The sequence below is a fragment of the Heterocephalus glaber genome, unplaced genomic scaffold (genome assembly GCF_053883595.1).
Source record: "Heterocephalus glaber isolate CG9 unplaced genomic scaffold, H.glaber_assembly_v1.0 deba00001577, whole genome shotgun sequence".
Classification (NCBI taxonomy): Eukaryota; Metazoa; Chordata; class Mammalia; order Rodentia; family Bathyergidae; genus Heterocephalus; species Heterocephalus glaber.
In genome coordinates this window covers 24,106,894-24,116,618 of record NW_028258358.1, presented here as the reverse complement: position 1 = coordinate 24,116,618, position 9,725 = coordinate 24,106,894, and positions in this window count along the sequence as shown.

Here is a 9,725-nt window from a genome sequence, read left to right as displayed (position 1 = left end):
TTTAATAATATCAATATTTTAGGAAACAAGCTACAGTATATATATGTGACATATGATGGCCAAATACAGAATAAATAAAGTTATTTGTTTAGGATAAGTTTTAAGAGAATGACATATAATATGTATGTAGAAAATTTTTAATGATTTTAAAATAATCGAAAATTTTATTGACTTTTTCTATAATTATCAATATGTAGAGTTAACACAGGAAAAACTTAGAAAATAATAACTGGTCTAAGTCTCAGTTCAACTCGGAAACAAGCAAAGTACTTTGAAATCAATTCTATATTTTTGTAACAAGTTTATTTGATTTTTAATTAAACATTTATGTACCACTTTATCGCAAATCACATATCTGTTTGCATATATTGGTGTGATTTTTGTGAGCTGATCACATAAGAATTGCACAATTTGTATAAAAACCATGAGGAATATTCAAAACCAATATGCTATTTATGAACTAAGTAAACAAAAAATGTGCTTATGGTTAAAATATCACAACAAATATAAAAATTATATAGTTTAGTAATATATGACATTTTCTAATTGATAATATGGACTTACTTATATTTAAGATTATGGTAGATTCACAAGCAGTTGTAAAAAATAAAACATAAGGAAAATCCATATACATGTTTCCTCCAATGATAATAAAAACCCAGTGATTGAAAATGGTGCGTTTAAGTCTCAGGAAGAGTTCAACAGCTTTACATGTGTTTGTGTATGTGAACTTAATTGATCATATCTATGAATTAAAATAATCACCCTCAGGGTAAAAAAATAGAATAGGTCCATCCAGAGAATCTTGTCTGTTAATTTTTTGTAGTTCAGCCACCTCTACCTTTTTCCAAATTTTTTGCTATAATGAAGCTGTTCTCTATCTCTTTGTTTTTATCACTTTGTGGATGTAATATAGATGGAGTAGTACAGTGTGCAACAACCATTTATTAAATATGTTAAACAAACATATCAAACTGCATATTTTTATTGAGTACTATATTATGTTTTGATCCATTAAATATTATATTCAACTTAAACATATCTATCTCCTCAAAAATTTATCATTTCTTAATGGTGGAAACATTCACAATTACTTTCTTACATCTTGTTGAAATGTACATATATCATTGTTATCTATAGTCTCCCTACTGCTATAATCTTTTTTAGTATTTTATGACCCCCAGAAATGTATTTTGTTATTTGGCAGGATGTTTTCAATATACCAGTTAGATCCTGTCCTTTGCTTATGTTATCTGTTTCTTTCTTACTTTAGTATAGATGCACAAATTTAGGTCTCTGTTTAGTTCCTCTGATACCAGGGGAGGTGGGTAAAGTGTCTTGTAGCCTCATTTCTTATCTCCTAAATCTACTTTTCTTTGTTTGTTTGTTTGTTTTTGATGCTGGGTATGGGAGGAAGTTCATGTTCCTCATATAATCCATGACAAGGTATTGGGTACAAGTGGTATTCTGACTGTTCCTGAAGCGTGTAGCTCTGAGTTCAGTCTTCCTGATGTCATGTAGATGAGGAGGTTCAGTACACTCTTGGGGATTGCTGAGAATGTGACAGTGTAAAGTGGGCTGGCATTGGATGGGAACATCATATTTTTCCACAGGAAGATTAGCCTCCATTCAGGTGACCAGAACCAGACAATAGGTAAAGCCCACCTGCCTGCTTTTACCAATCAAATAGGTGGGTGCAGCCCTACCAACCCTGACAAAAGATGATTGCTATGTTGGTGACAAACCAGTATTGTAAAATTAGCCATGAAGAAAAGGCTTCATATTTTCTATGCTTGTTGGTTCTTAGCTGCAGGCTTCCATAATGTCCTGTTTATGTATCTAGGATACGTGGAAAGTATAAAAGAAATCTAGAAAATATACCACTGTGTCCTCCTTCAAGTTCCTATGTTCTCAGTAATTCTACCTTCTTTCCAACTGTCAGAGCCTCTCTCTTATTTATTATGTGGTGTTTACGGCTTTTTACTTGTAAATGGCATCACCCAGGGAGAATGGAACAAATCTAGTTTGGCTGGAAATGGATGTATATAAGTTAAGCTTTAAAGAGGATTTGAATTGAATGAACTTTAAAAATTTAATGCAAATGACAAAATATTTACTATGAATAAATGATTTCATATTTTACATATTTTGAAAGATGAAATGAAATCTTTCAAAATTGAAACCCAGCAGTTTTGACACTTTTCCTACCTTTGACTAGTTATATTAGTTTGGGATTTAGAGAATATTAATTATGCCATTTTCTTCATTAATATTCTTGACATGAACTACTACTGAGTTCCATGATTACTTTTCGAAATTTAAATATAACCTATGAGACCTGATAAGGTATATACAGTAGTTTATAGATTTTTCATATTTCTCTAAAGATTAGGTATTTTATAGTGCAGATATATTAATATTATAAGGAAAATGTAGTGTGATTCATTAAAATATTTTAAAGCTATTTAAAAATTAGATGATTAATAACAATTTCATAATCTCACATTATTTTGAACATTAGAATTTTAGGTAAAACAGTTCAAAAAGTAGGTCATGTTTTTTCAATTTATATATAAAACAGTTTAACATAAAAATTCAATGAATTTTTATATTTGTAATTTAGAATGAACTTCTTCAATTCTCAGAAGAGTATGTCTAGTATTCCTATGATGTGAAAACATACCCAGTAATAATTAATAAAAACAAGATGTGATCAATCCGTACAACTGTAATATGCATATCAATCTTTAGGAGGAAATCAGTTTGTTTTTTAAACAAACGGTAAATTAAGTATCAAAATAATTACTGAATTTCTCTTTAATATAAAAGCAATATAAGATAGAAGATATTATTGTATTCTCTACATTTAAAAACAATATTCAAATTCAGGGTCAAATCATCTTAGATAATTTTGTTTCTTTTTTTAAAGTGCGTGTGTATGTTAGTGTGCATGCATATTGTAGATGACTTCTATTTTATAGAGATATAAATTGATACAATGGAAATATGAAGAAATAGATTAACAATTTGTCTCATTAATTCTCTCAAATGTTAATATTAAAAACTCATACAAGAAGCTTTTAAATTGTGAGTTCTAGAAGAATTGAATGGTCCACTTTAGTCTTGTATGGCACTAACATTGTTTCAGTAGGTGAAGCTCTTTTAACATCAAGCAATTTAATGGAAAAGAAAAGTGTAATATCAAACAGATGAACTGCCCTAATTACATGATATAGGAAACAAAGAAGGAAATAGCAGCAACTCCCATTCTCCTTTATTTATCCATAATTAGACTCAAGGTAGAATATTTTTAGCTCTGCTGCTTCTTATTAAGAAAAAAAGCTCAGCCAGGACAGGGATTTTAGCTCAGTGGTTCCAGAGTTCCATCCCAGGTACCGAAGGAAAAAAAAAAAAAAACAGCCAGCAAGGGTCATAGTGGTGGTGATTTTCCTTTCATGTCTGAACTTTCAGTCTATTTTCTGTATATTATACACTTGGGGCTTTTGTGTAGAGTATCATAGTATAATTTGACAATATATGTTTGAGCACTTGTGAGCTTCTTTGTCATGCCATAGAATATAAGACCAGTGCTACAAAAAAAGGCCTCTAAGAAAGTACAAATTCAATTTCTTAATTTTACATATGCTTAATGGCTGATAATTGTAATAAGGAACATATAATCTATAACTTGGATGCATAATTTAATTTATCTGAACACTAATTTTCAAGCAAAGTTTGTGCAATTTATTCTGTGCATATACTTTATCTGAAAAAAAATGTGAATTGTATTGAATTTTAAAAATTCTGTGTAAAAATGTAATATTATTGTGGAATGCCTCTTTCAGATACCACTCAGTACTAGATAATATTTTTCTTGAAGTATGTGGGATTCAATTCAGGGAGCACTGAGCTATATCCCCAGATTTTTCTATTTAAAAAAAAATAGTGTTTTCTTAAATTGCCTAGCTTGGACTCAAACTAGAGATCCTCCTGTCTCACATTATGAAGAACATGAAATACATGTATTAACCATCATGTCTGGCTAGAGAATTATTTTTAAATAATAATATAACTTCCAGGAGAAAGTATTGCGTGTATCTGCATTATAAGTAAAGAAAAGGGATAGGAGATTGGAATGAGCTTTTGCAGGAAAATTTTATAGTTAAGAAAGAAATAGTAAGTAAACACCAAAAGAATGAGTAATAGAGCTAATCATGGAATTATAGAGTAGAGTAACTTATGCCACAATAAACCTGTAAAGAAAATATATCCATTTTTCTACTCTCTCACACTGCCTGTTTCTTTTCCTGTGAGTCAGTAGACAGTTAGATACAAAGTTCAAAAACCTGTTAAAATGTATTTGGCAGAGACATTTTGAAAAATAATCACATACATAAAATAGTATCAGTAATAACTAATGAAATACTCTGTCAAAATGTAGTTAGCAAAGAAAAATTCATAAGGTATAGACCCCATTAAAAAGCAATGGTGTGGAAATCATATAGATAGAAAACATACAGGAAATCAATACTGTATAAGAAAAAATGAATATATTTAAGGAAATAAACCTTAAGTTTTTTAAAACATGAAGATATCTTGCTAGACCTTAACAAATGAAATTGAAAGTAGACTGTATTGAATAAAGAAGACAAATGTCCTTTAAGGTGCATGTGGGCTAATACAGCAATCAAGAAATATGATGACAGGAATAATAAATACTGACTACCAACATAACTTTGAGCATTTATGAATTCCTAATATAATGTATTTACAGTTATAAACTCAAACATGACCACATGCCATATGTTGTGATAATTTCTGCAAGTGTTTATCAAGTTCACTTAGAATCCATAGATAATTATTATTCTGAACTTACTTTTTAATTGATTAACCAATTATGGGCATCCCTTTTGTCAAAGTACAAACATACTTCTCCTCCCCCCTCTTTCCCCTCCCTCTTTCTCCCCTCTCCCCCTCTTCCTCCCCCCCTCTCCTCTCATGCATTTTCATACAGATATTCACACAAATTTCATTAGATGGGAGCATTCAGAATCTCATCTTTGGTATGTGAAAATCAAAACCTTAATTGAATAGGGCTGGGTGGACAGTAATTTACTTCATTTCTCTATACCACACAGAGAAGAAAGATTAAAAGAAGCTGACATGCAATATTTATAACTTTTTTCTAATCTTGATTTATTATCTCATCTTTCATTGATTGCTAAAATCACCTAAACTACAGACAAAGACAGGAACATTTTATTAAGAGAGCATATGGTCTATGAAGGCTAAACACTTTAAATCATCCTAAAATATAATTGCTTTAGACAAAAATCTGTCCATGTCCTACTGAATGGCTCATTTTACTTCAGCAGATCCAGTATGTAATCTGCCAAAGAAACCCAACTCAAGCTCAACATGTAATCTTTGCTTCGTGTGTTTAACACCAGTGATATAGCTCATAAAATGTCAATTATAGAAAAATAGGTTTCAGTAAAGTTTACCTTGTATTAACTTTCTTTAATAAAGCTTTCAATAATTGTTTCTTTTTAAATTTCAAATTATTGTGAGTATACAAGGAGGCTCTCTAGTACTCTACTTGTAATAAAAATAAAGACGTCTTGGGAATCATATGCTCAATAGTACTCAAATGAACTATTGAAAAAAATGATGCCATCTTTCCAGTAGCAAACATAATTAACTATTCAAATTCCTTTGTTTTTAAGTGAAATATGGACAGCACTTTATTTTATGCATTTTACAAGTGCATTATTTCCTCTTATAGCAGAGAAGCCATGTAAGGCTATAAAAGTTTAGAATCTCTGTTATACATGTATGGATAGATTATGCATTATAAAATATGTTTTAGAGAAACATTTTTAAGAAAATAAATAATATTATTTTCAGCAGAAATATACACTGTTCATTTGACTGTGTAAGATGTTTAACTTCCTGTGATAAGCTTTTTTTGCCAAATATTTGGACTCTTTCTAAGGACAGTCAAAATGAAATTAGACATTGCAGTAGTTTAGTATCTCTCTGAACTTCAGCATTCCTGAAGTACTCAGAAATCTTCATAGTCACCAGCTCTCTTGTGGGCCTTTTTAGAGTGTTGCTAGGTAATTAAATATTCCCTAGCAATCAATTTGCACTGCAATGGCGACTGTTTATTTTATTAACTTTATCACGTGGTGGATGAAATACTAACCTATACCAGGTAGGCTATTTAGGCTTTTTTTTTTTTTTTTTGTAGACTGATGTAGACATTTTATAAAGAATTTATCTAAATAAAGATTAAGGAAAATATTTACCTCAGAATAACCACTGTATTTTAAAATCTTTCTATTTATTTTAAATTTATTTATTCTACAGTATACCTCAAGTTCTATAATAGAATAAATCAGTGTATAATCTTGCTTTTAGGACCATGTCTCAATTATATGAAACAATATATATTTTGCAAAGGAACAAATGTGTCCACGATTATGAGCTGAAATGTATTCATTAACAACTCTTCCTTTCTCTTTGGGATCTGACTAATTTAACTCCATTGGAGAGATGATACAGAACTATAAAACATATTGCCCATAGCTAAGTGGATAGATGAAGGGTTGTAGCGTTTGACATTGAAGTGGAAATAGGATAAGCACATGTAGTAAGAGGATTTGCTATTTCATCCTTTGACCTAAGGCGGGTCCTTGCGCTTGCCCAGCAGGCGGCGAAACTACTGAGCTAAATCCCCGGCCTCCTGACCTAAGTTTTTTTATACTTACGTGTTGTACTGCAATGAAAATAGTAACTCCTAATGGCATGGTATTTGTTGTGTTCATTGTGTTGCTTTCAGTCTGAATCATTTTCTGGTATGTGAGTAAATACATAATGAGAGATTCATAGCCAAATATATATTTTGGTAAATGAATGATATTTGATCCTTACACCAGCCCTGGTCAAATATTTCTATCCAAATTTTATAAATTAGCCAAAATTAAAATTGTGTCTCATTTTTGTTTCACAGTAAATTCCAATGCAAATTACAGTGGTCTACCTAGATTAGGCTTAGTACTCTGAGACTTTTTGTTTAAAAACACTTCTCTTTAATGTCATAATTTTCAAAACCATAGACAATAATCATGAAATCACCCAATTAATTATTTACAAATACAAATATGGTTTACTTGACAGCCATCTTTAATTTTGTAAAGAATATTAACATTTATATCTATATCTTAAAAAGCTATATAAATAATCTTATAGGGTATCATAGAAAATTATACATAAAGGTATTAATTTTATGATGAAATCATTTTATACTATAGTATAAATTCACTAAAATTCATATGGTCATTCCTAAATTGTTTTGCTCAGCTTACATGTATTTTGTTTGTATGTTACTATTTTAGCTAATCCTGCATTTAATATTCTTTAAAATCTATTCTTATGCTAGCAATATTACAGTGTTTGTCCAATATAAATGTTAATAAGTAGAGTTGGTAATTCTCAAGATATTCAAATATGAAGACATGCATTTGATAATTTCTAAGAGCTAGTAATTTATGTTTTCTAAATATGAAGTAAGACCCATGGAATCTTACATAAGGTTATATGATGAGATTACAAAAATGTATTTATAGAATTTTCAATATTATATAAAATATGTAATATTTGGGGTTTGTGTGCAGTTTTAAAGAAGGCATACATTTTTTATTTCAATTATTTAAGTAATTGTCATAAATCATTCATTGATAAAGAAAATTTACCTACTGTTTGAAATTCTTCCTTTTTCATATTCTAATTCCTCATTTCTCCGTTGACTTAGGTATTGAACTTCACATTGACCATTAATTTTTAACTCCAGTTAATTGTCTTTGGAAGTAAGGCTAGCCATAGAGAAATCACTTTTTTGTGTGCAATTTATTTATGTTCAATTATCATGCCTAAGTTTTCAGACTTTACACAGTTTACTTTTGAGATTCATAGCCTTCTGAAAAATAATTGTTAACTTTTCTACGGAAATAATAAATAAGATATTTTATGTAATCTGGTGGCATTACTACATGGCAAATGAGTTCTAAATTATAAGAATATTCATAATATGATTTTAAAGCTTTACTACTTATTTCATTAGTTTATTGAAATAGTAGAATGAAAGTACTAATATTATTGAGAATTATATAATTGTAATTAAAATAAAAATGAGAAATGTCCAATAGTAATGATAACTGACTTTTAATTTTATGCTACACTTTTAAAATTATTGAGGCCAGGGATTTAGCTCAGTGGTTCTGGTGCCTTGCCTTGCAAGCTTAAGGTCTCAAGTTCGATCCCTGGTACAAAAATAAAAAAAAAAAAACTGCCAAAAATATCATGTAATATGAAAAATCATTTTCTAATGTTTTTATTTTATTTATTTTATTCTTTATTGGTACATTTTAGGTATACAAGGCATTTGCATTTATCACTGGATGCTTGTACCTGTACATGATGTATCTTGGTTCTTATTTTTTTTCCCATTGCCTGTGCGCCCTTCACCCCTCCACCCTTCCATATTTACATAGATTTCATTTCCATTTATTTTTCTTTTCTCATAATTTTTCCTGTCACTTTTTCCCTTTCCCCTTTACCTCCCACCACCCTTACACCTTTGGACATTTTCTTATTTCAAATTATGAATTATTCATTTTAATCCTTATTTACACTTTTAATTTCTCACACTAGAGAAATTATTTGGTATTTACACATATGTTTCCTATTTATTCCACTTAAGAGTATGGCCTCAATGTGCATCCATTTGTTAATAAATGTCTCTAGTTTCTTGTTCTTTATGGCTGAGTAGTACTTCATTTTATAAAAAAAAAAAAAAAAAAACATATCTTTTTTATCCAATTTTCAATTGATGGGCACTTGGGCTGTTTCCAAGTTTTAGCTATTACAAACTGTGCTGCTATAAACATGGGTGCACATATACTGCTGTGGTATGATTCTTTTAATTCTTTAGGGAAGATACCCAGCAGGGGAATAGTAGGGTCAAATGGTACCTCTAGCCTTAGTTCTTTGAGGTATCTCCATACTGATTTCCACAGTGGTTGCACAAGTCTGCACTCCCACCAACACTAGAGAAGGTTCCTTTCTCTCCATACCCCTGCCATCATGTTATTGGTTGATTTCATGACACCAGCCATTCTTTGTGGGATGAGCTGGAATATCAGTGTTGTTTTCATCTGCATCTCTTGAATGACCAGTGATGTTGAACATTTTTTCATATATTTATTTGCCATTTCTAATTCTTTGTCTGAGAAATGTCTGTTCATTTTGGATGCCCATTTTTGAATTGGGTCTTTGAATTTGGGGAGTCTGATTTTTTTCAATTCTTTATATATTCTCGATAGTAGACATTTGTCTGAGTAAGCTGCTAAAAATTTTTCCCACATTTTAGGTTGTCTCTTAGCTCTGTTGGTTTCTCTTGCTGCACAGAAGGTTTTTAGTAAGATGAGATCCCAGTTGTTGACTCTTTCTGCTAGTTCCCGAGCTACTGAAGTTTTGCTCATAAAGTATTTTCCTATGCCAATATCTTCAAGAGTTCTACCTAACTTATCTTCCAGCAAGTTTGGTATTTCTGTCTTAATATTTAGATCTTTTATCCACTTTGATATTACTTTAGTACATGGTGATAGGAATGGGTCTAGTTTTAATGTATGGCAGGTTGAAATCCAGTTTTCTGAAAAATA